This window comes from Herpailurus yagouaroundi, unplaced genomic scaffold (assembly GCF_014898765.1).
Source record: "Herpailurus yagouaroundi ecotype Mexico unplaced genomic scaffold, PumYag 253, whole genome shotgun sequence".
Taxonomy (NCBI): domain Eukaryota; kingdom Metazoa; phylum Chordata; class Mammalia; order Carnivora; family Felidae; genus Herpailurus; species Herpailurus yagouaroundi.
This window is the reverse complement of record NW_024412470.1, coordinates 1,585,798-1,600,076: the sequence shown is the minus strand read 5'-3', so window position 1 is coordinate 1,600,076 and position 14,279 is coordinate 1,585,798. Positions and strand designations below refer to the sequence as shown.

The 14,279-nt window shown below is 42.8% G+C and overlaps 1 protein-coding gene and 2 long non-coding RNA genes across 10 annotated transcripts in view; 2 read left to right on the top strand and 1 right to left on the bottom strand.

Annotated features, from left to right (window-relative positions):
• ESRRG (estrogen related receptor gamma) overlaps positions 1–14,279 on the top strand; it is a 633,554-nt gene that overhangs the window by 33,024 nt on the left and 586,251 nt on the right. For 3 of the 8 annotated variants that reach the window (XM_040460927.1, XM_040460919.1, XM_040460925.1), the window contains exon 1: positions 13,236–13,399. The exons of 2 other annotated variants lie outside the window; for them this stretch is intronic. The gene's annotated coding sequence lies outside the window, so the exon portion shown is untranslated. Of the gene's footprint in view, positions 1–12,435; positions 12,457–13,028; positions 13,120–13,235; positions 13,400–14,279 lie in introns of those variants that run through there. 3 more of the 8 variants (XM_040460923.1, XM_040460928.1, XM_040460924.1) reach the window with 3 other exon arrangements.
• LOC121020852 (uncharacterized) lies at positions 3,733–5,253 on the top strand. Its single transcript, XR_005786324.1, has 2 exons — positions 3,733–4,422; positions 4,664–5,253. It is a non-coding gene; the product is annotated as an uncharacterized LOC121020852 (long non-coding RNA).
• LOC121020851 (uncharacterized) lies at positions 6,433–13,045 on the bottom strand. Its single transcript, XR_005786323.1, has 3 exons — positions 12,932–13,045; positions 8,017–8,869; positions 6,433–7,130 (listed from the first exon to the last, which is right to left on the bottom strand). It is a non-coding gene; the product is annotated as an uncharacterized LOC121020851 (long non-coding RNA).

The following is a 14,279-nucleotide window of genomic DNA, read 5'->3' as shown; positions in this document are numbered from 1 at the left end:
CTTTCTTTCTTTCTTTCTTTCTTTCTTTCTTTCTTTCTTTCTTTCTTGTGTTGGTGATAACTTTTAAGATCTAGTCTCTTAGCAACTTTCAAATACAGTAAAACCTTGGATTGTGAGTAACTTGTTCTGTGAGTGTTCCGCAAAATGAGCAAACATTTCTACTAAGTTTTAATTTGATAAATGAGCAACATGTTGCGGTAACAGTAGTACATGATGCCGCGTGTCACAAGATCACAACTGAGCCAATGGTTCTTGAAATTCGCTTTGATAGGCAAGTGCTTTGGATGACAAGCATGTTTCTGGAACGACTTATGCTCACAAACCAAGGTTTTACTGTATACAATACTGTATTGTTAGTGATAGTCACCATGTTGTATATTACATCCCTCCAACTTACTCATCTTACAACTGGAAGTTTGTATCCTTAGACCGTCTTCACCCATTTCCTCAGCCCTGGCAACCACCAATCTGGGTCTCTGTTTCTATGAGTTACACATTTTTATATTCCCCATATATAAGTGAGATCATATAGTATTTGTCTTTCTCTGTGTTTCACTTAGCACAATGCTTTCCAGGTTCATCCATGTGGTTGCAAAAGGTAGAATTTCCTGTATCCATAAAATCAGTCACATTTTCTTTATCCATTTATCCACTGATGAAGACTTAGATTATTTCTATGTCTTGGTTATTGTAAATAATGCTACAGGGAACATGGGGGTGCAGATACCTCCTTGAGATGGTGATTTCACTTCCTTCAGATATATACCCAAAAGTGGAATTGCTAGATCGTATGGTAGTTCTATTTTTAATTTTTAAAGGAACCTTCATACTGTTTGCCATAGTGGCTGTATCACTTTGTGTTCCTACCAACAGTGTGCAAGGGTTCCTTTTTACCTGCTTCCTTGCCAGACTGTTACCTCTTGTCTCTTTGATGATAGCCATTCTAACAAGTGCGAGGTGATATCTCACTGTGGTTTGGTTTGCATTTCTGTAATGATTAGTCACGTTGTGCTTCTTTTCATGTATCTGTTGGTCATTTGAATATCTTCTTAGAAAAATGTCAGTTTAGATCTTTGTCCATTTTTACATTGGCTTCTTTGATTTTATCTATTGAGTTGTATGAGTTTCTCATATATTTTGCATATTAACCCTTATCAGGTATGTGGTTTGCAAATATCTTCCTCTATTTCATAGGTTGCCTTTTCATTTTGTTTATTCTTGCTCTGCAGATGCTTTTTAGTTTGATATAGTTCTGTTTATCTTTGCTTTTGGGGTGTCATATCCATATAATTGTTGCTGAGACCAATGTCAAGGAGATTTTTCCCTATGTTTTCTCCTGGGAGTTTTATGGTTTCAGGTCTTACTTTGAAGTCTTTAATTCACTTTGAGTTATTTTTTGTGAATGAGGTAAGCTAGGCGTCTAGTTTTATTCTTTTGCATGTGAATATCCAATTTTCCCAGTACTATTTCAACTAGGCAGTGCAGAAAATTGATGGGAGGTAATTTCATTAGCCCAGGAAATGCACAAGGGGGCCCAAACTAGAGAAGTGGCAGGTCATACTCTGTGGGTCCCCGTATCCTCATCTACAAAGGAGGAGTGTTAACACTGTATACTTCATAGGGTTGTTGTGATGGCATATTGTGCTGAGAAGTCAACACATATTATTATTTTTAAAATATTAGCAGTAGTCCTAGGTAGTAGTAAAGAGCACAGCCCTGTGCCATGCTGCCAACATTGACTCCCCTTTCCTAGAGTTACTTGCTCATTGAACCTCAGCAAGTTTCCTAACTGATTTGTACCTTTGTTTTACATCTTTAAAAATGGAAATCATAATAGCACTTAATTCATGAGGCTACTGTAAGACTTATGTGAATTAATGCTTCTACAGGGTTTAGACCTGGCATGTAGTAACAATAGTTACTATAGTAATAAACAATAGTTTAAAATACACACAGACACACACACACACACACACACACACACATGCGCACTAAGTGGAAAGAAAAATCATTGAGGTAAAATCAAGAAGACTTTATAACTAAGTGAATGTGCAGGTGGGTGTATGTGTATTTGTTGGCATGGGAGGTAGCGTAAGGTAGAAGAAAAAAATCTGAGATAAATTTGGTTTGGTACCTAATGAGTCTATGGATAATGGTAGATTGACTCAAAATTAGAACAAATATGCTAGAATAAATTTGAAAAGTTAGGCCAATATTTAATTTAAGTTTTTATCTGATAAGTTTGAAATGGTGATGGGTATGTATATATTAATGGTAAACAATAAGAGGTTGGGATTTCAGATCTAGAATTTATAATTTAGGAATGATTAGCACATAAGTACTAAAAACAGTTAAAAAATAATAGTTAATATTTTCTGAAAACTATGAGTGCTGTGCTGAATATTTAGTGTATATTATATCACACAATCCTCTCAGCATTCCTAGGATATAGGTACTCAGATTAGTTACATCTCAGATGAGGAACACTGAGGCACAGAGCAGGTAAGTTACTTGTCCCAGTTCACCTGATTAAGTGATCAAGCAAGAGTTTGACTCCAGGCAATTTTATTCTGTTGCCTATACTTTTATTCTCTTTTGGACTGTCTCCAAAGCAGAGGTTGAAGCCATGAAGTTGGTCAAAAAAGAATGGCGAGAAAGAGGATGTGTCCAACATGGATGTTTTTGACCTAACCATTCACACTCTTTCATTTGGGGCTTTCTCTTGCCAACAGTTCCTCTTTGTAGAACAAATAGGAAGGGGTCAGTAGTTGTTGGGGAAGAGAATGAGTAATTGGATGTTAGAGGTTTTGGCGTCATGGCTGTAGAGGAAAGTTAATTGGCTCAGGCCGTGGTTCAGATGCCAAACCGTGTCCTAGCAGCAAGGCACATACACCCACAGTTCACAAAGAAAATTGGATGCATCAGAATCACCTGAGATTGTTACTCAACCACAGAATCCCAATTCCCAGCCCTGACCTACTGCATGGTGAATCAGGGCCAGTCTGGCAAACTGGGAGATTCTGATGGTCAACCAGTTTGTTACCCATTACTCCGACCAACTAACACTACTGGGATTGAAATGTGGCATTTTTGTTATGTAAAGTGCAGCCATAAAAGAATGATACTGGTTTTCTTGTGAGTTTTCACAGCTAGGAAGGTGATTTTAAAAGAGGAATTCCCAAAATGTTTGAAGCAATCACAGCCTCACTGAGGTCATCACATAGCCTCCCCAAGTGACTATTTTGTAGGGAACTGCTCATTTGGATTTGTAGACTCTGATGTGTTTAATAAACACCACTTTTATTACTAAAAGAGCCTGCCTTCATAAATGTGGTTTTTCTGGATAAAAAGGAAACATAGAGGAGCAGAGCACGCATGCAACATTATTAGTATGTATTCTCCGCTTCATCATTACTCTTGTGTTTGGAGAGGAATCGGCCAGTTGGGTCATTTTCTGAGCACCATGGACCGTCATCGTCCATGCTTATATTTGAATTGCACTTTGACCTTTATAGAGAACAGCTCCACAGTGATGCCATGTGTGGTTATAAGGCGGAGGCCTTGGGAAGTGGGGTGGGAGGACCCTACTGACACCTGAGCTATAGGCCGATTTCCACTAGACTTCTATGGAACCTTTCTCAGAACGTGATTTGACCTATGGGGAATCTGAATTCAGGCAGTGATTAACGTTGTTATATCTGGGGCTTGCTGAAGTTTCATATCTCGGCTTGGATAGTTTTGGTAGGTGGAAAATAGTTTCCTGGCCTGATACATTAGGCCTTGGTGTGATTAATGCATGGCCATCCATGTTTCTGTTAGGTCTCCCAGATACTGTTGGAAACATCTGCCATATACACTTTATCTCACAATAATTACACAGAAAATTAAAAAGAATCAATTCCAGTTTAACAGTATTTTTGCTTAACCAATTTTTTGCTCTGCTTACAGGTCTAATTGCTTTAATTCTAATTTTAGTTTTTTGTAAGGTAGGGATCATATCCACCCCATTCGATTGCATTCTAGGAATAACTACAATCAGAAAAGATATCTGTAAAGGGACCCTAAGGAGAAGACACCTTTATTTGAGTTTCTTCCTCAGAGCCTTTCTCTTTGGCCCTTCCTTCATTCCTTTTTTTTTTTTTTCCTCCTTCATTTTTTTAACACATACTTGTTGAATACCTACTCTGGGCCAGGTACGCTTCTAGGTGCTAGTGAAATCACGGTGGGAAAAAAATAGCCAGAGAAAGCCCTGCCCTCATTAGAGCATATAGACAGAATGAGGCAGATAGTAGACAAAATAAGGAAGTAAACCTGTGAGCTATTTTGGAAGGTGTTAAGGATTATGGGAAAAACAAAACAGGAAGGCAGGTGGGGAGGACTGGGCTGGGGAGAAGAAGGCGGTGTTTCTGTTTTAAATAAGGGGTTTGGGGGCGCCTGGGTGGCGCAGTCGGTTGAGCGTCCGACTTCAGCCAGGTCACGATCTCGCGGTCCGGGAGTTCGAGCCCCGCGTCGGGCTCTGGGCTGATGGCTCAGAGCCTGGAGCCTGTTTCCGATTCTGTGTCTCCCTCTCTCTCTCTGCCCCTCCCCTGTTCATGCTCTGTCTCTCTCTGTCCCAAAAATAAATGTTGAAAAAAAAATTAAAAAAAAAAAATAAATAAATAAGGGGTTTGGTGGGGGCGGGGAGCATCCTCTCTGAAGGGGTGACACTCAGCAGATGTTGGGGGAGGTGAGGAAAGCAGCTATTAATGGCCCCCCATGGGACATTAGTCCTAAGAAATGCTGAGTTTAAAAAGGGTTTCACTGTCCAATAAGTTGGGAAATAATAATTTCTAGATATTTACAGTGCTTGCTTGTTAGCATATTGAATAATTTGAAAAGCCTGCTGGAGAGGAAACCTATTTCATTCAAACATATTTAAAATATTTTTCTTCCTCCCTCCTTCTTTCCCTCCCTCCCTTCTTGCCTCCTTTCCTAACATGGCAGAGTGGCTAGACCATAGCTCTGAGCCATACTTCCAATGTGGATATGACCCCGCCAACCAGTAAGGTTTCTGGAGCTGCATGGTCCAGGAAAATTGCATCCATTCTGGAATAAGCGTGAGACCTGAATCTGCCACTTTTCCCTGAGCGAGTCGAACTTCTCTTGGTTTTGGTTTCATCATCCGTAAATTGGGCATGATAATACCACCTGTGCAAAGTTGAAGATTAAATCAAATCAGGGGTTAAAGCACTTTCTCAATTGTAAAGTACTACACATACAGGTGTCTTATGTGCTTTTCTATTTGCTTTTTTGGTACTTGGGATGAGTCGGTCTCCTGTTACTACCCTGTCTAGGGTTCTTTTACAAAGAGCTTGCCAAAGAGGGTTGAAGGAGAAGGAGCAAGAATCCTGGGTCTGTGGAGGAGTAAAGAGCTGCTCTCCTGAACCCAAATCCAAACTTGTGCCTTATTAGCATCATCAGGCTCCAATTAGACTAACTCACTGGCCAAAGGCCCACTTCTCTGCATTAGCCGGTGGTTCCCAAACATTGGTGTCTGCCGGGATCACTTAGGGTTTAAAAAATATATACCATTACCTGACTCCAACCCTCAGACGTTCTGATGTAATTGCTGTGGGGTACAAATTGAGAATCAAGATTGTTTAAAGCTCCGGCGTGAATCCAGTGTGCCCCAAAGTTTGGAGACTACTGGTATAAGTTAACCCTTGTGATTCTTTTTTAGTAGCCTGGACGAGAATAAAGGTTACAAGTTGATCATGGTTGTGAATCAGTGAATTTGGTTCCTTTTTCTTCTGGAAGGGTAAACAGACAGGGAGGAAGAAAGGGAGGGAGGAAAATTTACTTTTATCAGGCACCTGTTTTGACAGGGCATCAGGGCCTTTTATACATTATGTCATTCAATCCCCTTGGTCACTCTGTTACTGAAACATTATGATTCCATTTTAAAGACACAGTAACTGATCACAGAGAGCTTAAGATCATTCTCCAGGAATTTGAGACAGGACCTTCGGTTCTGTGTTCTGGGTTGTTTCCGCCACTCTGTGATAGCCATTCAGCCCTCCTTCCTGTCCCCAGGGCTGTCTCCCACCCGCTTTATCTTCCTTCACCTTAGCTCTCTGGAAAAATCTGGTACCCAGCATTTATGTGTTAGCATCAAACAAAGTCAGTGTTGATGTGTTTTTTGGAGGGAAGCGCAGTTTTGCATTTTATGTTTAAATATGACCAGGAAATGGCCTAGTTTATTCCCTTATAATAATTGTATTCATAAAAGTAGCATAATAAGCAGTATATGCAGGAGTTTTACCAGAGAGAGGCCCCTTCTGAGCAAAGCACTGGTATAGTACAGTTTATGGCCTATGGGTAAGGCTGGCCCTGCTTTTCCACTTCTCAGATTATCTAAAGAATTTTCATGGAATAGGAACAGATGTCGGCACATGCTCTCCCCTGATAACAGTTTATTCATTTAACATTCGTGGAGCACCTACTGTGTGTTAGGCACTAGGAATAAAAGATAACTAAAATCTCTGTTACACTGAAGGCAGTTACCACTGAGCAGCAAAGGCAGACATATGAACAATAATTCAAGTAAGGTGAGTATAGTCATGGAAGTGTGTTGATGGAGGTGGGGGAGAGGGGTGGTGGGGCCCACTGGGCTGTCACAGAGAGGAGAGTGGGAGAGGACATCCTAGAAGAGTTCATCCAGGAGGGGAATTTTGAAGCATGTGGTTGGGTTTCCTCACTCTACCCAACTGGTAGTCACGAGGACACCAGTGCCGGAGGGATCATTCCCCGAGGGCAGTTGCCAAGGAGGAAATCCAGGGTGGAAGCAGTTGAATGACTTTCCCAGGATCACAACAGCAGTAAGAGGCAGAAATTAGACTCCCAATCAAGTGTTCTGACTCCAAGTTTAAGTGTTCTTTCCATGACGCTGAGTTACCTCTGCTGGTTCAACAACTGGCAGGGTCACATAGCTGAGAACATAGTTGTAACATGCGGCATCAGGTGACATCTTGATGATTTTTCCAGTTGAACCTGGTTGCCAAAGAAGAGTCTTACTCCCTTCTGAACCCAGGCAGCGAATGCACTATCTCGAATGAAAAACAGAGCCTTGAAATGAAGAACTCCAGAAAGCCCTAGGTGTAAAATAAAATCTGAGATGTATAGTCCTATTCAGAGATTTATGGTACGAATACAGGTGTGTATAAACATTTAAAATCACCAACACTATTTAGCCTTGGGTATTATATGATTTCATATTTCACAAATTAGATTTTATTCAAATAAATGCAATTTTATTTCAGATGCTCCTAAGTCATTTGCATTCCTAATCCTCCCTCTCCACCCCCATCTTATTACCAGTTCATACCACTGCCCATTCACTAATAATTCCCAAAGAAATTTCTCCAGCCACAGATTTCTTCTAAATCTTTCCCAAGGCCAGTGGAATCTGGCTATTTCACAGGCCTTTAAACCTAACATATCCCAAACCAAATTCATTATTTTCTTAGCATAAGCTTAATTTGTACCTCTTTAACATGCTACCATTAATTTAGTTGTCCAAGCCAGATAATTCAGTCTGTCGATTCCAGATCCCTGCCAAATATCCCTCCAAGCCACCTCACTGCCACAATTCTGTTTCAGACCCTCATTTTTTGCCACTCCACAGCTGAGTGGACCTTACCCGTATTCCTAGAAACAATGAGTATTTTCCTGTGCTCGGTTCATCTTTCTTAGCACACAGAGAATGGTCCAACCAGCTTAAACAAAACCAAAAGCCTTGTCTTATTTTATTTCATATTCAAATCTTTCTAAAAGGCCGATACATTGTCCTGTGTAAGTTACGTAAAATACCCTGACAATAAATTTCTTTGATGATTGAAGCTTTTATTGGGTCTCAAGGCCATCATTCTGAACACAGGTGATTATTAATACATTGCCCGTGGTATAGTCAGCACAGCATTCGGCTTAAAGGAATGTACTATTCTCCTTAAGTTCAGTTTTAAAATAAACTATTCTTACCTCAGTGGTTCTTAACCTTTCTGGAGTCATGATCCCTCCTCAGAATGTGATGAAAGTTATCCGCCTTTTCTTGAGAATAATGGCGTCACTTGCAGGCATGCTTGCCCGCGCACTTGTGCACCCACATACCCATACACATACTTTGCCTACAACCTTAAGACTTGATCGGTCCATGGATCCCTAGACTAGAGCTATCATGCAGTCTGGCTTGAGCGCCCTTGCCTCATGCAAACGTTTTTATTTTTTTCATGAGAGACGCATGGTATAAATTTATTTTAAATAGGTATCCTAATTACCCTGGTCCTGGTTGTTGCAATTGGCTGTACTATTTTCCCACGGTGTGTACCAGGCCTTGAGCGTGGCCTGGGACAAAGTGATTTCTGCACAATCATCCTGATTCTTCCTTCAGCTAGCTATAGACCTTTGTGAAGTCCTATAAGTAGTAAATAGAAGTTAACTGAGATTCTCAGCTAGGGGACCTTAGTTTCTATTAACTTTGTAAAATTTTTTAGAAAATCAACTCTGGTGTAAAATATGGTCCATCTGCCATGATAATATTTTGTTATGTTGGAAGAGTGCTTTCTCTTCTGCTATTTCATTTTATCCTAACAAAAACTGGAGAGGGTCAAGGAATTATAAGTATTCAATAGAGATAAATAAGGAAAGGAACGCGGAGAAAGGCTTTCCCAGAGTTAGTTGCAATGAAGAAATATGTAGGTGATCCTGCTCTGGTTCTAACCCCTGAGTCTCTTCACTGTAAACCTGTGCTCTTTAACTAACTTCATGATTTAATTCAAGCTAACCAGGAGATTAAGGCATCCAGGCAAAAAAATGCATTCATATCAAATAAGATCTGTAAAACAATACGACTGTGTTAGAAAGAAAGTTATAAGCAAGCATGAATGATAATTAATAACATTCTAGCTGATAGGGTGGGCTATTGGTATACTTAGTTAATTATTTTATCTCATATAAAAGAGACTATCTTAAAATTTTTAAAAAAATGGTTATTTTTATTTTGGGGAGACAGAGAGACAGAGTGCAAGCAGGGGAGGGGCAGAGAGACAGGGAGACACAGAATCTGAAACAGGCTCCAGGCTCCAAGCTGTCAGCACAGAGCCTGATGCCAGGCTTGAACCCACAAAACACGGGATCATGACCTGGGCCAAAGTCGGACGCCTAGCCGACTGAGCTACCCAGGCACCCAGAGACTATCTTTTAAAATATAAGTTTGAACATTTTTTTGTATATGGATTTTTTTCCTGAGCTATCCTTAAGTATACTCAGAAATTAGAAATATGATCTTTATTAACTTTACCTGAGCTCCTTAGCATATTTTTTATATCCTCCAAAAAAAGAAAAAGAAAAAAAAAACCAGGGTTCCTAGGCTGAGCCCTCTCTTTCATTCTCTCCCACATCCTGTTTCAGATTTGTAGAAGCTTAGAGTTGGACAGACTTTGGAGACTGATTAAATCTCTTCTTGTGCAAGAGAGAAACTGAGGCCCAGAGTTATTAATTTGCCAGAAGTTACACACAGCCAGTCAGTAGCAGATGCAATAAGAGATCACAGGTCTGATAAGTGATTCTCACTTATTTTCCTATCTTTCTAAACAGAGAAATTAATCTGACACTCAGAAAATTCAAAATATAGCAGAGAGAGGCTCATAATGGCTAAAAATGATTAAGTTTTGTCCACCCCCCCCACACACACTCATTAAATTCTACCTCATCATAATATGCTTCTCCAATTAAAGAATTTCACCTCTGATTTTACTTAGCTGTTTTCTAGGGACTATCTGAAGTATAGAGAAACAAGTTTGCAATGTTTTCAGTTAAAAGGATAAAACTTTTGCTACATAAAAAACTTCCAGCTTCTGTCAGATTGAAGTGACATCTTAGCTCTCCAAAGGGCAGTTTTGTGTCAATTAGTACATCAGAAGCTATTTAATGACAGCCAGTGTTGTACTTAGGCAAACCGGAAGAAGCAGGGAAAAAATGCATAATGCTGTTAGAAAGGAATCGGGAGATGAAGAAGAGATGAAAAAATAAACCCAGAAACGGAGAATAGTGATGTCATACATAGAAGTGAACAGCGTAGAACAGAGAGAGAATGATCAATACACCCACTAATAGTAAATAATGGCTTGTGGGCAAAGTAGGACTTGAACTTGGCCTTGACCAATACATAGAACTTGAATAGCAAAGAAGCAGAAGGGGGCACTGAATGCTTGAGCAGTGACGTTGGGGTTAACAAAGGGTGTGAGGTGGGCAGTGGTTATGCAGCCTGACTGAACCATGGGTGCAAGATGTGAGGAGGTTGAATGAAGTTGAACAGGTAAAGAGCTTGATAGTGAGGGCTCAGGGCACTTGAATTTGGATCCCAGCTGGGTAAGGCTGGACGGATTACTTAACTTCTCTGTGCCTCAGTTTTTTGGGGGTAAAATGAGGATACCTATAATCCTTCTCTCATGTTTTTGTTGAGAAGATTTAATTGGATTGGCAAATTCTAAACACTAGCGAAGTTTAGGACCACGACTTTTATGCATTCCATCCATCTTAGTAAGCATTTTTGTCTTGCCCTTTGGTTTGGTTGGAAAGTTAAGCTGAACATGCTACAACAACATTAACTATTATATTTAGGGTGAAGCCAGAAAGTAAAGACTTGAACGTAGTCTGAATAAACAACAGAGAGCAGCTCTTAGCCAGAGGTGGCTTAAGAGAATCCGGTTTAGGAAGGATCTATTCCAACTGGAGTCCTCTGCCTAGATCTACCCCTTTGCTCATTGCTCAAACATCTCACCCCCTGGCTGCCTGCAGTGGCATGTTGATTGGTGGCAACTAGCGTGGAAGGCATTTGTCCGGGCAAAAAAAAAAAAAAAAAAAAACGGGATTTTAAAGGAATTAATTATAGTTATATATTTTGGTTTGGTTCTTTTTTTTTTTTTTTTTTGCCAGTGAGGCTTTAAAGGTCCCGTTCTAAGGCTAATAAGTAATAAAGCTGGAGAACCAGGTTGGTAGCTTGAATATTAACGAGCCTCTCTTGAACAGTATGCTAAAAAGTTACCAATAACATCAATAGACGCTCACTACAAATAGGCCCTTGCCTTCCTTGGCACTGATGCCCTCTACGCACCAGACAAGACTGCACCAGTTCATTGTTCTGGCATTGCAAGGAGACCGATAAGCCGAGCCAGAGGGCTGTGTCCAATTGTTAAGGGTGAAGCAGCACCCCAGTCAAGTTTGGGGATCTGTCTGCTGGTCAATAGTCCTCAGACCCTCTTGGGTCTACTTTGGTGAGGTTCTTCTCCGATTCTGATTGTCTGATCTTTGCAGAATTGCAGTACCCTCCCTATGGAATTTGCTTAGTGATTCTTGGCATATGACTCTAGAGGGAAAAGACTAAAAAAGGGAAAAGACCTAACAAGTCACCGGTTATTTTCATCAAGTGTAGCCAACCTCTCAAGCAGGCAAACTAGTCTCAAACCTAGAGCAGCTGCAGATTATCTTGGATGAGATCAAAAGTTTTTCTCCCCACCAGCTTTGCTTTTCAGATTTGACACTCTCTCCCACGCTTTATTTTTTTTGCAACCTTGGCTCCTGCTGTCATCTTTGGGATTGGGAATCCGTGGGAATAGTGACTTTACCAATCCATGATGGTGACCAAGGTCAACAAAAAAGAAGCCTATGGAAAAAAATTCCCAAGCCCATTCTTCTACTCCAGACGGGGAATTAACGATAAAGAAGGGCCAAGTATTTGCCAAACCTGGCACTGGATTTTTATTTTTCAGTAATGCGCATATGGTGATTGATATGTGCAATGTTATGATTAATAGAAGCCACGTAGAACAGACCCGTGTACAAATGACAGAAACTAAATATTATAAAAAGACCTGCTCTGTGCTGTACCGGTCACGTGGCCACACCATCTAAAATACATTCTCATGTTTGCAGAAATAAATATTAAGGGTCATTGTGGAGACCTTTCCTACGGATTCCAGAGAGCGTAATTATAAAAAATGACAAATGCAGTGGAAAGCCGGCAACAATATCTTTGCCGTAAGACAAAGTTCTCCTGCTGTTGTAGAAGAATTCAGATGAAAACCTAGTTATCCTTTCTGCCCTTTCAAACTCCCCTGGTGGGTCAGGTGCCAGGAGCCCCCCAGACTTCCTGATGTGTCTGCAGGGCCCCCTCAAAGAAGGGGCTTGGGCTTTTATTCTGTCTCTCTCTCTCTCTCCCTCTCTTTCTTCCCTGCCCCCTTCCCATTTTTAAAAGGCTTTAAAGAACATCTCTGGGAGACAAAAATAGCTCCAGTTGTGAGAGGCCTACACACTCAGAAGGCAACTGAGATGCGAGTCAGCAAGTGCGAGCCGCGAACATGAGTGTCTGGGCCGGGGTGGATGCTCCTCGCTGTCTCGGTGCCAGTTCTCTGCCTGGGCCCGGTGGGTAGACGGGAAAATGGTTTTTCAGGGGCGGGAGGTGGGTCGGGTGCGGCTGGGGGTCCGCTAGCGGAAGGAATCGAGAGCCCCGCGCTCGGGCCGAGGGGCTGTTCCTTCCCCTCCCCCCACGTTTTGAAAATTTATTTTGCCCAGGCGGGGATTGGCGACGGTCAAAAGGGAGCAGTTGGCACTGAATGTCACCCTGAAGGTAAAATGAAAGACAAAAGATGAACGCATGCTTGCTTTCCGTTTGCAGCGGCTGCGGCGGCGGCGGCGGCGGCAGCAGCAGCAGGATTTAAAGGGGCAAAAAACCCCACACGCACAGACACACACAGACACACACACCCAGAGGCGTCAGTGATGCCAACGCAGTAATGCAATCAAATCATGACAGTGCCGGGGATTTTTTTTTTTAAACACAGATATTTATTTTTAAAAAGGGAGCGAGAAACGCATGCAAACAGAAACGTGCACATACCAAGTAACCACCCGAGGAGAACCTGGCAGCCTCTGTCTTCTTCTGCCAAGTTATCATTGAGAAAACAGACAGGCATCATGACGTCCTGGGTCACAGGGAGTGCGGACCGACGCTACCAAGAGAAAAGGGAGGCGCCTCGGCGCTCCGGCTAGCCGCGGGCGCCCCTCTGCCCCTCGCAGCCCGGCTCGGTGAGTGCACAGCCGCTCGCGACGCGGACCCCGGGGGCCAGGCCGGCCCCGCGCCCGCGGGGGCAGAGCGGGTGGCCGTGCCCTTGCCACCGGCGGGCCGGCCAGCACCCCCTCGCCTGCTGAGGTCGCGGGAGCCCAGTTAAAGGAGGCGTGTGTAAGATGTGCAATGTTCCTGCATGGGGGTTCTGTAGACTTTCGTAGCCGAAGAAACCGGCTTCGGCTTCTTTAAAATCCCCGACGACTCACCTGGTTAAGCTGCTGCAGTTCTGACCCTGCCAAGGTAACTGGTCCAAATCCTTATCATCAACATCTGGAGACAGACATTGGCATCTGGGGCATTCTTGATTTGCAGTCCTGGTGGAAATCGCTATTGCTACCTCCTTCCCCCTTCACTTGTTTAGAGTCTCTTGGAAAAAAAAAAAAAAAAAAAGCAACCCCTCCCTCAATAACACAACCATAAGTACCGTCCATCTCTTGTAGACCTGCCTTGCCATGACTGCAAAACTGTCAGCGTGCGTGTGCTGGAGACACAGATGAATTCTAATGTCAGTGAGATCTGTTCTTTAAACACCTCTCCCATCCCCCTCCCTGGATAGAGACTTCAGGCTTGGGAAAGTGGCAAAGAGTGAGGGCAGAGTTAGGGCACTGGACTGACAGGGGTTGGGGTGAGTCCTCCGGCTTCTGGCGGGGGAGGGGCGATGGGGAAGGGGTCGTTGGGGGAGAGGGTGGTGTCAGGAGTTGAGGACTGCTGTCGTGAGCTGGAAAATCCTTCTGGTGATTGCTGCTGCCGTGGTCCTGGGTGTCTCTCCTCCTGTCCTCTATGCCTCATTCCCTCCCGGCTCCCCATCCCGGTCACCTTCCCGAGGGAGGCAGTCCCTGAAGTTGCACGGAGGTCACCCGACCATCATTTAAGTATTTCAAACCACCTACCCCCGTTCTCCCCCTCAAGTATGTCAGAAGACCCGCTGGAGGATGGCCCCCCCCCCCCCACCCCCTCCATGTTTGGTGATGGGAGATTCTCAGAGAGAGAAAGACACAGAGGGCAAATCCCCCCTCCTCCCCTCCTCTTCTCCCTTCCGGCAACCTTTTCCTAGCTGCACCCCCCTCCCCCTTTTCAGAATCTTAATGAGCAATTCTGGAAGAGTCCGGAAGGGCCTGGG